Below are 15,562 nucleotides of genomic sequence, written 5' to 3'. Positions count from 1 at the left end.
TCCCAGCTTAAGGAAGGACTTGTTGCCCGAGCTGCTGGGAATTCTATCAGTGCACAGTCCTCAATTTTCAGCCCCTTCGGGGATTCCCTTTGCTGTCGAGAACCGCGTTACCCAAGGCCATGCCCCTTCCTGAAAGCAGATCACACCTAATGACCAAAGCTAGAGTATAAATATTTGGACATCTCAGCCCAACAGGGGACAACTCATAACTCTGAAGGCCAGTCCAACTTCAGAGCTCCCTGTGGTATCCTCCTAGGCTGTCGTTGGGCCTATATCACAACTGGACTTCTTCCTGTGACCATTTCTGCTTCTTTCCCCTCTCTTCCATAAGCATTGTACCCAATGGTACACCTTAATAAACTTACTGCACACTAAACTCTTACTCAACATCTACTTCCCTGAAACCCAATCTGTGACATCATCACACTTACTGTTTCTTCTTTGCACAGGCTGCTCCTCTACTTATCTCCATGGTGAATACATAATGATCCCTTAAAAAATCCAGTCAACCATTGCCTCTTCTGTGACCCTTTCCTTGAGCTTTCTCCTCTACTGCTACCCCCATCAGTGGAGTCTAGAATACCATAATTCTTCTTTTGTGCTATGTTCATGCTTGTTGTTGTTGTTAGGTGTCATCAGGTTGGTTCTGACTCATAGTGACCCTATGTAAAACAAAATGAAACACTTCCAGGTCCTGTGCCATCCTCATGATCTATGCTTGAGCCCATCATTGCAGCCACCATGTCAATCCATCTCATTGAGGGTTTTCCTCTTTTTCACTGATCCTCTACCTTACCAAGCATGATGTCTGTCTTAATTATCTAGTGCTGCTATAAAAGAAATAAATACAACCAGTGAATGGCTTTAACAAACATAATTTTTTTTCTCACATTCTGGTAGGCTAGAAGTCGAATTCAGGGCACCAGCTCCAGGGGAAAGCTTCTTCTTTCTGTCAGCTCTGGAGGAAGATCCTTGTCATCAATCTTCCCCTGGTCTAGGAGCTTCTCAGTACAGGGACCCCAGGTCCAAAGGATGTGCTCTGCTCCTGGCATTATTTTCCTGGTGGTATGAGGTCTCCCTGTCTCTCTACTGACTCCTCTCTTTTATATCTCAAAAGAGATGGGCTCTAGACACAGCCCAAACTTGTAGATTGAGTCATGCCTCATTAACATAACTGCCTCTAATCCTGCCTCATTAACCTCCTAGAGACAGGATTTACAACACGTAGGAAAATCACTTCAGATCACAAAATGGTGGACAACCACACAATACTGGGAATCATGGCCTAGCCAAGTTGACACACATTTTTGGGGACACAATTCAATCCATGAAAATATCCTTCTCCAGAGATTGGTCCCTTCTGCTAACTTTTGTTCTAATAGAGCCCTGATGGCACAGCATTTAAGAGCTTAACAGACTTGTGTTCCTTCATGTGAGGGTCTATATCTTGTCTGTATTATACCCACATCATCTAGCACAGCTACTAGTATGCAATAGAGGAACAACAAATACTTATAGGATTACAATATTTTGTTGGAAAATTGGGTAATGCTATTTCAGTATTAAAAGACACCAAGCCATGACAGTGCAGAATATGTCCAGATATCAGTTAACATTCATTCAATAAATATTTATTAAGAAACTACTACATGACAATCATCGTATTTGGCATAGTGGATACAAAATTGAACAAGAGAGATATGATCCCTGCCCTTACAATTTAGCAAAGAATACAGACACTGAATCAGTAGCCAGAAGAGTTATGAATGGTAGGAAGGAGAAGTGCAGGGCTTCATGGGATTCTGTGGCATGATGTTCTAATCTAGCCTGGAGCTTAAAGAAGACATCGCAGAGTCATTAATTTTTAAGAGAGACCTTAATAGTAAGTAGCAGTTAACTCTGTGAAGGAAGGAGGGAAAGAGTAATCCAAAAAGATGAAACAGCTCCTGTCAGGACCCTGAGGCAGCAAAGAGTACAGCACGTTCAAAGGCAGGAAGGAAGATTGGAAAGAAATGCTAGGAACTGATATTGAAAAGACTGTTTAGAAACAGGCTCAAAAAAAAGTTAACTTAATGGTAACACATTAGAATTTTATTTTATAGAAAATCTGCATCTATTAAAAATAACTTAGTCGAGCATTAACATGATTATCTGCTGTACTGATGATAGATTAAAAGAGAGAGAACCTGGAGGTAGAAAGACTAGCTAGGATGCTGTTTATTCATTCATTTATATTTTAAAAAGAACATTTAGGTGAGAAATAATGATGACCTGAACTGATGTAGGGGTGGAAGGGATGGAGAGAAAACAGAGGGTAGAAATGGTTCTGAAGTAGAATTAGAAGATTTGGTGACTTGTTAAATATAGGACATGAAGAGGAGGAAGGGATTAAATAATGTCTCAGGTTGTCTTGCAGAATATCCAAAAAGAAGAAATTTAGAGTGCTTCTCTGCCAAAACAGAAATGAGTCAAGAACTTAGACTCTGGAAGGAAGAAATTGTGTCTCTACGGCTATGCACAACTAGGTGTTTATTGATGATGAATGTGACTTGTTCTTTAAAGAGAAGTCAAAACCTACACCATAACAATAAGACCTGGCATTTTTCTATAGATGAGACACTTCTTTCAGCTTCTTCTGTAATAAACTGGATAAACTAGTTCATCTCAATAAATTAGTTTGTAAAAATTAGAGCTCCTTCCCCCACTAACCTTTGCTTATTTGCTTAGTTAATACATATTTATTAGGCCCTGCCTATGCTGTGCCAGGCAGTAAGGATAGATGGCTGAACAAGACAAATTCAGTCCCTGCCATCTGGAGCTTAATTTTACCAGTAAACAATCTGATCAATTTCTGTTCCAGTGGTTCCCTATTCCATGTATTTTAATCCTGATTTTGAGAAATTTCCATTATGGTATGAACCATAAATATTTGTAATGGTATTAAATTGTAAAGCTACTGGGAGAAATGTGTGCATAGCCAGTATTTATTTTCAATATTCACTTACTAGCCACTCTTCCTTATGGTAACACAAAGCCTGTTTAAAGATGCTTTGCAAATGGATTCCAAGCACCCAACCAAATGATCAAGATTAAATAGGGATTAGGCACTGTCAGCACCGTGGTTTATCAATTAAAATCAGTGATGACTATTTTAATATACACTTCTTTTGGGGGTGAGCTTTCAAAGACAGTCAGTGTTACTCAATGAAGTGTCTCTGGCTGTTGGTTAGACACAATGGTGAACATGTAGAAAATATAAACCGCTCAATACAGGTGAAAAAAAAAAAAACAGCACAGCATGTCTGTTTCACAGCTCCGTACACACCCTTTGACTTCTGGGAACCTGGCATTGTAGCCTCAAGAAAGGACTGTGACAGTGATTTGCTAGGCCTGTTCCTGGTGATACATCTACAACAGTGGCTCTCTGTAGGCCTAATTTTAAGTAGTGAGTCCTCCATGCTACCTCTTACTGTCCAGCCTGAAAGGGGGCTAACAGGAAAAAGAAAGCAAACGACTCCTCTCCTGGCCAAAGCCAAAGCTCTAACAGGCAATGGTTTGCTTTCTCCTTGCTCTACACATCATGATACAGGAATGCCCGCATCAGGATGTTGGTTTCATTTGTGAAATTTAAATCTCTGTGAATGATGGATGGATCCTTTAATAAAGCAGCAAATTAATTAACTGTCCCCAAGGAGTAAGGAAAGACCATATAATGGCATACATCTTGGCCTCCCAGACAGGCCAGCACAGAACATCCTTATTCATGGCTATATTGTTTTAAGGACTCCTAAGCAGCAAGAACATCTAATGTCTCGTTCACTTTTCTATGTGAACCAAAACACCCCTCTAAAACCAAAAGTTTGTGAAATAAAAAAAGCATAAACCCATACTCATTGCAGTCAAGTCAATTCTAACTCATGGCAACCATATGTGTGTAGAGTAGAACTACTCTCCATAGGGTTCTCAAGGCTGTGATCTTCAGAAAGCAGATCTCCCAGGCTTTCCTTCCAAGGTGCCTATCGGTGGGTCCGAACCACCAACCTTTTGGTTAATTGTCCATCTCTTAACCTTTACACCACCAAGGAATGCCAAGAAAAGTCATAGTGATAGGTAATAGGCCTACTCCATGGCAGATACACTTCTTGAAGTGTTAGACACATGACCTCATTTAGTACCTACAGCAATTCTTTGAGCCACTTATTACTATCTATACTTCTTTAAGTTAGGAAAGCTAAAAAATTAGATATTCTGCTTCTTAGGTAACCAATGCTAGGAGTGCTTAAATCTCTTGTCCAAAGTCACCCAGCTAGTATAAAGTCAGGATTCAGACCTAGGTGCTACTCCAAAGTCCATGCTTTAACCCACCATGTTCTCTTCATTTGAAGATGCTTACTGTGTTCCTCCCAGTAGGAGGATTGATTTTACTAAGTCTCTTAGGTTCTCTTCCAATCATCTTGAATTATAAGCCATTAAATACCCTATGTTTTCTAAAACCCAAGAATTTTTCCCACTTGGACCACTTCCCATGTCCATTTGCTAGGGAGAGCACAGCAGAAAGACAGGGCAACCTGATTTCTGGAGCAGTTGCACCAGGCCTGAAGAGAGGCAAATCAAAGCTACAGTGAGATACCACTTCACCCCGGCAATAACCGCATTGATCAAAAAAACAGAAAACAACAAATGCTGGTGAGTTTGTGCAGAGATTGGAACTCTCATACATTGCTCGTTAAAAAAAAAAACCCACTGCCATCAAGTCGATTCCAACTCATAGTGACCCTATAGGACAGAGTAGAACTGCCCCATAGGATTTCCAAAGAGCAGCTAGTGGATTCAGACTGCTGACCTTTTGATTAGCAGTCATAGCTCTTAACCACTACTCCAGCAGGGCTCCACTGCTGGTAGGGATGTAAAATGATACAACCACTATGGAAAACAATATGGCACTTCCTAAAAAAACTGGAAGTAGAAATACCATATGATCGAACAATCCCACTCCTAGGAATATATCCTAGAGAAATAAGAGCCATCACACAAATGGACATATGCACACCCATGTTCATTGCAGCATTACTCACAATAGCAAAAAGATGGAAACAACCTAAGTGCCCATCAACAGATGAATGGATAAACAAATTATGGTACATACACACAACGGAATACTACACAACGATAAAGAACAATGAATCTGTGAAACATCTCATGACATGGACGAATCTGGAGGGCATCATGCTGAGTGAAATAAAGTCAGTCACAAAAGGGCAAATACTGTATGAGGCCACTATTATAAAAACTCACGAAAAGGTTTATGCACAGAAAGAAAAGCTCTTTGACGGTTACGAGAGAGGTGAAGGGGGGGTAGGGTAAATCACTAACTAGATATTACGCAAGTGATAGCTTTGGTGAATGGAAAGACAATGCACAATTTAGGGGAAGTCAGCACAACTGGACCAAGGGAAAGGAAGACAGATGAACACAAGGAAAAAAGATGCAGCCACAATAAATACTATATAACATATACAACCCTACAACAACAGTAAAAACAAACAATAACTTACAAGCAGATAGTATGCTGAATAGGGGAAGAAGGGCATATAGGAGTATACCCACATACATATATAGGTTAGGCTGTGGATATTTTTACATACATATTTGTATGTACAGCATGTACATTCATATATATAATACAGCACAAAGGGGGCACAGTCATAGAAGCTTTCTAGACACATCCAAAAGCCTTGAGGGACTGAGTTACTTGGGCTGAAGGCTGGGGACATGGTCTCAGGGAACATTTAGCTCAATTGGCATTACATAGTTCATAAAGAAAATATTCTACATCCTACTTTGATGAGTAGCGTCTGGGGTCTTAAAAGCTTGCAAGCAGCCATCTAAGATACACCTACTGGTCTCATCCCACCCAGAGCAAAGGAGAATGAAGAAAACCAAAGACACAAGGAAAATATTAATCCAAAGGACTAATGGACCACATGAACCGCAGCCTCCACCAGCCTGAGCTCGGAAGAACTAGATGGTGCCTAGCTACCACCACTGACCACTCTGACAGGGACCACAATAGAGGGGCCCAGGCAGAGTGGGAAAAAAATGTAAAACAAAATTCTAACTCACAGAAAAAGACCAGGCTTACTGGTCTGACAGAGCTGGAGGAATCCCCAAGACTATGGCCCCCAAACACCCTTCTAATGAGACTATGGCCCCTGAACACCCTGCTAACTCAGAACTGGAGCCACTCCCAAAGTCCACCTTTCAGCCAAAGATTAGACAGGCCTATAAAACAAACAATAACATGTGAAGAATGTGCTTCTTAGTTCAATCAAGTATCTGAGACCAAATGGACAACACCTGCCCAAAAGCAAAGATGAGAAGGCAGGGACAGGAAAACTGGATAAATGCACACAGAGAACCCAGGGTGGAAAGGGAAAGGGGGAAAGTGCTGACATATTGCAGGGATTGCAATCAATGTCACAAAACAATTTATGTATAAATTTTTGGAAGAGAAACTAATTCTCTCTGTAACTTTCACCTAAAACACACACACACACAAGAATCACCTGGGGATCTTGTTAAAATATAGACTCTGATTTAGTACATTTGGGATGGCAATGCAGATTTTCAACAGGGATTTGAACTGGAACAAAACAATTTGAAGACCTGTTATTTTTCAAGTTATTGAAGTAGCTCTGTATTCCAATTTTATTAAGATTCTTATAATGAGTGAATGTTGATGTTTATGAGGTAACTTTTCAGTATTATAAATGGTTCATATGAATTTTCTCCTTTAACCTATTAATATGGTAAGTTATAGCAACAGATTCCCTAATATGGAATCATGATTTCCCATATGGCTGTCTTCTTTTTTTTTGAAGTGTACCAATAGGTTCTGTTTGCTATCATTTTGTTTAGAGTGTTTGCACTGAAATTCACGAATGAGATTAATCTATAATTTTCTTTTATACCCTATCAACAAAGGTATTGAAAATGTTGGGTATCGATATTGAAAACATAAGAGCTTCAAGAAAAAATTGAGAAGGTTTCTCTTGTTCTATGTTATGGAAATTCTTTAAATTAAAATGGAGGTTTTTGTCCCTTTAAAGCTTGGTCACACTCAGTGGTGAAAATGCCCAGGTCTGGTGTTTTATAAGGGGCAGCTCTTAGATAACATTTACAACTTTCTTCCACAATTTTTCATTCTCCTGATTTTGAGTTAGTTTCAAGAAGCTATGTCAGAAAAACCTTTTTAGTATGTTATTTTTAATGAAAATCTTCTTAAAAGTTTACAGCCCAGGAACGTGCATCACAGTCTTTCTGGAGCTTTTTGAAAGTATAGACTCATAGGTCCCACTCCCAGAATTCTCAAGCAGTGGGTCTGGAGAGGGGCCCGGGTTTGTAGTCTTAACAAGCTTCTTAGGCAATTTAGGTGCACTTGACAACAAAATTTCTAGTATTTCTCATAGATCTCATATTCTCACTCTATAAATTACAAGCTAGCTTCTTTCAAAATAATTGAGAACCAAGTGCCAGGGAAGTCATCCACGAAGTCTATGAGACATTTTCATTACTTTTTACTCATTGATACTTGGATAATTTTTTCTACATACTTTATGATTTGAAAGTTATAAATAGCTATACTAACTTGGAATCACATCATCTCGCTCCTCCTGCCCCCACCACACATACATACACACAGAAGAACAGAGGAACACACGCGCAAACACATATATGAATGTATACTTATACAAACACACATATGCAACCATACACATGCTCACACGCACACACGTGTGCACATGTGAAAACGTGTGCTCATGTGTGCACACATCCTCTCATGTGCATACATACACACATGCACACAGCTGTGCACACAACTGTGCAGTCAGACAAACATACATGAATGCACATGTGCATAAACACATTAGCATATGCTCACATGCATGCATGTGTGCATACACACATACATGAACAGATATGCACATGTACACACATGCACACACTCACACACACTTTCTTTTAATAATGTATAGTGAAAAGGACAATGGCCTTGGTCAAACCTCAGCCCATTTAAGTCATGGTTGTGCCAATTATTGCTCATATGACCTTTCTGAGCCTCACTTTTCTGATGTTATTACCAGTCCTATCTCACTAGACCATAGTGATGATCTAGACCATAATGATGATCAAGATATAAAGGTATCTGTAAGCACTGTGAAAACCCTGGTGGCGTACAGGTTAAGAGCTACAGCTGCTAACCAAAAAGTTGGAAGTTCAGATCCACCAGGCACTCCTTGGAAACCCTATGGGGCAGTTCTACTCTGTCTTGTAGGGTAGCTATGAGTCGGAATCAACTCGACAGCAGTAGGTTTGTTAGTAATAATAACTCTGTGGCTTGAATAGGTCCACTCAATATGTATTTCTATATTCTAATGCCATTTTTTTCACAAGGCTTCTGCTTTTCTTTGCAAAACCATTCAGTGTGATTCAGACATCTGGTAGTAATGCCCTTTTATAGATGAAAAATTTGAGGCCCAGAGAGTTTGAGGTTAACCCCACCTGTGAAGTGGAATGGCAGAATTTGTGTTCTAACTCTGGCCTCCTACCTCTGGGAGCTTTACTCCAAGCATCATCAGGTCATACTGCACCTTCGGAGCTACCATGCTGATGTCATAAAGGACACTGCACTCTAATGACAATTTAAATCTAACCAGTTTTAGCTTTTAAACAATTGGTTTAAGGCAGTGAGTGGAAATACTTAGTGTAAATGTGACTCAGAGGAGCAGAGTCTTCTTCTATGCTTCTGTTTCTCCTGAAAGCCCCCAAAAATTAAACTAAGTAAAAAAATGAATATGAAAAATGCACTGCTGGAGAATATGAAATTATACTGCCCATATGTTTGAATTTGAAGGTATGCTACCTTGAGAAGGCTCAGAGTTGCAAAACACGAGAAATTTATCGCTTGGTTCCCTTGCCCAGAACAGCATTCATTCCATTTTAAATGTCACCTAAGTGCATTTATGTCAAAAGAAAAATACCTAATCAAAGTGACAATGACTCAATGATCAGCACTGGGCAGGAATTCTTCTATGAAGTATGTGCCATTCAAATTGATGGAGAACTTAAGAAAGATGATATCTCATGTCTCATCAAATGTCACAGCAATTTCTCAAAAGCAAAACTGTGTTGTGCCTTAAAAACAAAAAAACTCTGCAAATTCTTTTGAGGTTATCTGAATGTTTCCAGTACTTAGATCACATTTTGCTCACAATTTGTAGAAAGAATTTCCAAATATTCAACTCCATTGAAGAAGAAAGAAAATAGAAATAGCTCCAGACTTCCAAAAGAAAGGGCGTGAAAACAAAGTTAAATGAAAAATCAGGAGAGTTTTAAGGAAATTTGAAAATAAATTCCACAATCTTTGGAAGCCAATTCATTTATAAGAAATAAAATATGTATAGAAAGAAAATAAAGGGTCTGATAGGACTACAAAAACAAAAACAAAACTTGTTGCTGTTGAGTCGATTCTAACTCATAGCAGCTCTATGGGACAGAGTAGAAAAGCCCCATCGGGTTCCCAAGAAGCAGCTGGTGGATTCAAACTGCCAACCTTTTGGTTAGCAGCCAAGCTTTTAACCACTGAGCCACTAGGGTAAGACTAAGAACAAGTATTTTGTACAGCACTTTAGAGTTCACAAAGCACTTTTCCATATATCATTTCATTTAATCCTCAGAACAACTCTATAGAACAAACCACACAAATTTCCATTTTTTAGATAATCATCTGGGCTCAAAGTAGTTGGCTAGTTGAAGAATCCAAAGAGTATGTGTTATGGATTGAATTGTGTCCCCCCAAAATGTGTGTCAACTTAGCTAGGTCATGATTCCCAGTACTGTGTGGCTGTCCACCATTTTGTCATCTGATGTGATTTTCTTAGTGTTGTAAATCCTACCTCTATGATTTTAATGAGGCAGGATTAGAGCAATTATGTTAATGAGGCAGAATTCAATCCACAAGATTAGGTTGTGCGTTAAGTCAATCTTTTCTGAGATATAAAACAAAGAAGTGAACAGAGAGATGTGGGGACCTCATATCACCAAGAAACAAGAGCCAGGAGAATAGCAAATCCTTTGGACCCGTGGTCCCTACACTGAGAAGCTCCTTGACTGGGGAAGACCGATGACAAGGACCTTCCCCCAGAGCCAACAGAGAGAGAAAGCCTTCCCCTGCAGCTGGCACCCTGAATTTGGGCTTCTATCCTCCTAGACTGTGATAGAATAAACTTCTGTTTCTTAAAGTCATCAACTTGTGGTATTTCTGTTATAGCATCATAGATAACTAAGACAGAATTTGGTACCAGGAGTGGGGTACTGTTTTAACAGATACATAAAATGTGGAAATGGTTTTGAAATTGTGAATGGATAGAGGTTGGAAGAGTTTTAAAGTGCCTTTGGAAACCCTGGTATTGTAGTGGTTAAGAGCTACAGCTGCTAACCAAAAGGTTGGCAGTTCAAATCCAACAGGTGCTCCTTAGAAACCGTATGGGGCTGTTCTACTCCATTCAGTAGTGTCCCTATGAGTTGGAATAGACTCAAAGGTGATGGGTATATTAAAAGTCTAGATTGCCTTGAAGGGACTGTTGGTAAATTATGGACATCTAAAATATTTCCAGTGAGAACTCAGAAGGAAGTGAGGAGAGCTATTACACTGGAGACAGTGCAGAGAGTAAAAAGCAGCAGCAAAGAAACAGTAACAGCACAGAAACAGCAGCAGCAGAACGAGGACAACAGTGCGAGACAGTGCGGGAGCCAACTCATGGAGTGAGAGAGCTGAGCACTTTGTGCAGGAGAATTCCTAGCAGAATGAGGTGTCTTCAGGCACTTTCATTGGAGCTAGGCTTGCCAACCCATGGAGCAAAAGAGTTGAGTGCCTTCCAGCCAAAGTTTACTGGCAGAGTGCTGTGCCTCCAGGCACTTATCGGTGGAGCTACAGAGCTTTGGAACAGTTGAAACTGATCAAACATGCAATTGGGATGCATTGATAATTACTGGTGATTGGAATTCGAAAGTTGGAGACAAAGAAAAAGGATTGGTAGTTGGAAAATATGGCCTTGATGATAGAAATGATGCCAGAGATCGCATGATAGGATTTTGCAAGGCAAACAACTTCTTCATTGCAAATACCTTTCTCACCAACATAAATGGGGACTGTACACATGGACCTTGCTAAATGAAATACACAGGAATCAAATCAACTCCATCTGTGGAAAGAGGCGATGGAAAAACTCAATATCATCTATCAGAACAAGGCTAGGGCTGACTGTGGAACAGATCATCAGTTGCTCATATGAAAGTTCAAGTTGAAACTGAAGAAAATTAGAGCAAGTCCACAAGAGCCAAAGTACGACCTTGAGTGTACGCCACCTAAATTTAGAGATCACCTCAATGACTGAAGACCAGATGAGTTGTGGAATGACATCAAGGACATCATTCATGAAGAAAGCAAGAGGTCATTAAAAAGATAAGAAAGAAAGTAAAGACCAAAATGGATGTCAGAAGATACTCTGAACCTTGCTCTTGAACATCGAGTAGTTAAAGCAAAAGGAAAAAAATCATGAAGTAAAGAGCCAAATAGAAGATTTCAAAGGGCAGCTCGAGAAGACAAAGTAAAGTATTATAATGAAATGTGCAAAGACTTGGAGGTAGAAAAACAAAAGGGAAGAACACGCTCAGCATTTCTCAAGCTGAAAGAACTGAAGAAAAAAATTCAAGCCTCAAGTTGCAATATTGAAGGATTCTGTGGGGAAAATATTGAACAACACAGGAAGCATTAAAAGAAGATGGAAGGAATACACAGACTCCCTATACCAAAAAGAATTGATCAACGTTCAACCATTTCAGGAGGTAGCATAAATGTCTTAGCTGCTGGTTGAATGGAACGAAGGGTAATGCGGTCAAAGGAAGTAGGGAAAACAAGGTAGTATACCAGATTATTTAGATTGATATATATGTATATATATAGCATATATATGTGTTTCTTTTTATACAAACAAAAGCACATAGATGTATATTTGTGTGTGTATTTTTTCAATTTCCTTTAATAACACATCTTATTTTTCCACATTAGCGTATGCATGTATGAGTATTCATTCATAATCACGTCATTATTTTTATAAGCTGTATAACATTCCAATATGTAGATGTACCATAATTCATTTACCCAGCCTCCTTTTGGCAGACAATACAATTTCCAGCTTATTACACTGAAAATGATGTGGTATTAAATATCCTAACAAAGTTCTTTGTACATATATGCAAATATATCTATAAGATAAATTCCTAGAAGTGGTGTTGCCAGGTCAAAGAACAGGTACATTTTTTGTTTTGATAAATATTATCAAATTGCAGTCCTCAAGGAAATGTATACCAATTACAATGACTTCAATAGTTTAAGAACATGCCTGTTTCTCACCAACATATTATTATTATCTTTGGCAAGCTGATAGAGAAAATTAGAATTTAGTTTTTCTTTCAATTTGCATTGCTATAGTCGTGGGGGGGGTTGATGAGTGCATGAGGGTTAATGTGACATTACAGATGAAAGAGCCAGCACTTGGCCTTTGTCTACCGTCTCCATGTGTCTTATCATCTTTTTTTTTTTTGTATTACACTGTCATCGTGAAAGTCTTTTCCTTACTGCCTTCTGAACTAGTTAACCAAAGTACCACTTTAGGAGAATCTACTCAGAGAAATGATTACCCTCACCCCCTTTCCAGCACCCTAAAGTCCCCACCATAAACATAGCCTCCCCAGTTATCCTCTTGGGAATGATTAGAAATATATTTTAGAGAAATGACTCTGGAAGATTGATTAGAAAGGTGAGAGATTTGAGGTAGGGCAGACTAGTTAGGTGACTGTGGCAATCACCCAAGGGAAGAAGAAAAGTCCTAAATTATATCAAAAGTGGGGATGGATAGGAGCAAGATGACATTTTGGAACTTCTAAGAAGAAAAGTTCCACAGGACTCAGTAACTGATTTAACATGAGAGAGGAGAAAGAGCGAAGTTTCAGAGCTGATGCCCAGATTGTTGTATTGAACTGCTATGCCAGTGATGAAGCCATTAAGCGTTTCAGCACACATAGACAGTGGACAAGAATTCCTTCGTTTTATGGAGGATAACTAATCTACTTTTGGACAGTCTGAATTTAAGATGCCTACAGAATATCCACAAGGAAAGGCTCAGGAACCATTTGCAAACTGGAGTCTGGAATGTAAAAGAGAAGATAGGTGATCTGTATTTATAATCTTATATAAAAAAATGATTTTAAAGAAATCCAGTATAAGTTATATACTTAAATGTCTCGATGGAAGAGAAGATAAGATAGAAGTGTTGAAGTAAAATAAAATGACTGAGGGATTATAATGAACTAGAATCAAATAGGCTAAACATTTTTATTAAAACACTTTAAAAATTTTCCATCTTGCAACTTTGTCTGTAAAACAAGGGCAATAAAGGAAAAGATCACTTGATTAAGCACAATAAAAAAAATGCTTTCACATAAAGTCTCCCACAATAACAAAGTAAGCATGAGTACCTAATCTTTCCTTTCCACAAACACATCCCCCAAAAGAAGACAATAGCTGCATTTGAGTGAAAGAGGTGTTTCTAAGCAGAAATCTTAAAGAAAAAAGACTATTAGCTTTGATGTTTTGAAAATGTGTAGCTCTTGCATGACAAAATGAAAACATTTTAAAAAATAGCCAACGAACGATAAAATGGGGAAATATTTACAAAATATGACACACAGAGAGGTAATATCCTTAATATACAACCAGTTTCTACAAATCAACAAGAAAAAATAACAACCCAATAAAAAGCAGGCAAACAGGAAATTCACAAAAGAAAAAAACTGCAATTAACCAATAAACATGAAAGAAAATATTCTATCTCACCAGTATCTCTGGAAAATAATTATATGAAAATAATGAAACACGTTCACTGATCAAATGTCCAAAGTTGTAAGAAATAAGGTTACATCCATGTAGGCAGTATATTGAGATGGGCCTTCTTAAAAGCTACTGGTGGCAGTATAAATTGTACCACTTCCTACAGAGCAAACTGGCAATAGCTACCAAAAAACCTTTAAAATGTTTATGCTACAAATTTATCACAAGAATATTGGCTTGGATTTGGAAAAATCTATGTTAAAAGACCACCACATGACTGTCAGTTTGTCGTACTGTAGTGGCTTGCATGTTGCTGTGATACTGGAAACTTTGCCACCAGTATTTCAAATACCAGCAGGGCCACCCTTGGTGGACAGGTTTCATGGAGCTTCCAGACTAAGACAGACTAAGAGAAAGAGCTCGGCACTCTACTTCTGAAAAAAATTGGCGAGTGAAAAATCTTACAAATAGCAGCAGAAAATTGTCTGATGTAGTGCCGGAAGATGAGACCCTCAGGTTAGAAGGCATTCAAAATAGCCCTGGGAAAGAGATGCTTCCTCAAAGTAGAGTTCACCTTAATGACGTGAATGGAGTCAAGCTTATGGGACCATCATTCTGCTTATGCGACATGATTCAAGATAAGAACAACTGAAAACATTCATTAACAATTGGAACGTGGAATGTACGAAGTACAAATCTAGGAAAACTGGAAGTTGTCAAAAATGGCACGGAACACATAAACATCCATATCTAGGCATTGTTGTTGTTGTTAGTTGTTGTCCAGTCATTTCTGACTTATGGCGACCCTATGTACAACAGAACAAAACTCCCTGGTCCTGCACCATTCTCACAATCCTTGTTATCCTTGAGCCCATTGTTGCAGCCACTGTGTCAATCCATCTCATTAAGTGTCTTCCTCCTTTTCACTGACCTTCTACTTTATCAAGCATGATGCCCTTCTCCAGGGACTGATCCCTCCTGATAACATGTCCAAAGCATGTGAGACGTAGTCTTGCCATCCTTGCTTCTAAGGAGCATCCTGGCTGTACTTCTTCCAAAACAGATTTATTCATTCTTCTGGCAGCCTATGGTATATTCAATATTCTTCACCAACCCCATAATTCAAAGGCATCAATTCTTCTTCAGTCTTCCTTACTCATTGCCCAGGTTTCACATGCATATGAGGTGATTGAAAACACCATGGCTTGGGTCAGGCTCACCATGGTCTTCAAGGTGACATCTTTGATTTTTAAAACTTTAAAGAGATTTTTTGCAGCAGATTTTCCTAATGCAGTGTGTATTCTGATTGCTTGACTGCTGCTTCCATGGCTGTTGATTGTGGATCCAAGGAAAATGAAATCCTTAACAGCCTCAATCTTTTCTCCGTTTGTCATGATGTTGCTCATTGGTGCAGTTGTGAGCATTTTTCTTTTATGTTGAGGTGTAACCCATACTGAAGGCTGTGGTCTTTGATCTTCAGTAATAAGTGCTTCAAGTCCTCTTCGCTTTCAGCAAGCAAGGTTGTGTCATCTGCATAATGCAGGTTGTTAATGAGTCTTCCTCCAATCCTGATGCCCCATTCTTCTTCATATGGTCCAGCTTCTCGGGTTA

The sequence above is a fragment of the Elephas maximus genome, chromosome X (genome assembly GCF_024166365.1).
Source record: "Elephas maximus indicus isolate mEleMax1 chromosome X, mEleMax1 primary haplotype, whole genome shotgun sequence".
Taxonomy (NCBI): domain Eukaryota; kingdom Metazoa; phylum Chordata; class Mammalia; order Proboscidea; family Elephantidae; genus Elephas; species Elephas maximus.
This window is presented reverse-complemented; position numbering follows the sequence as displayed.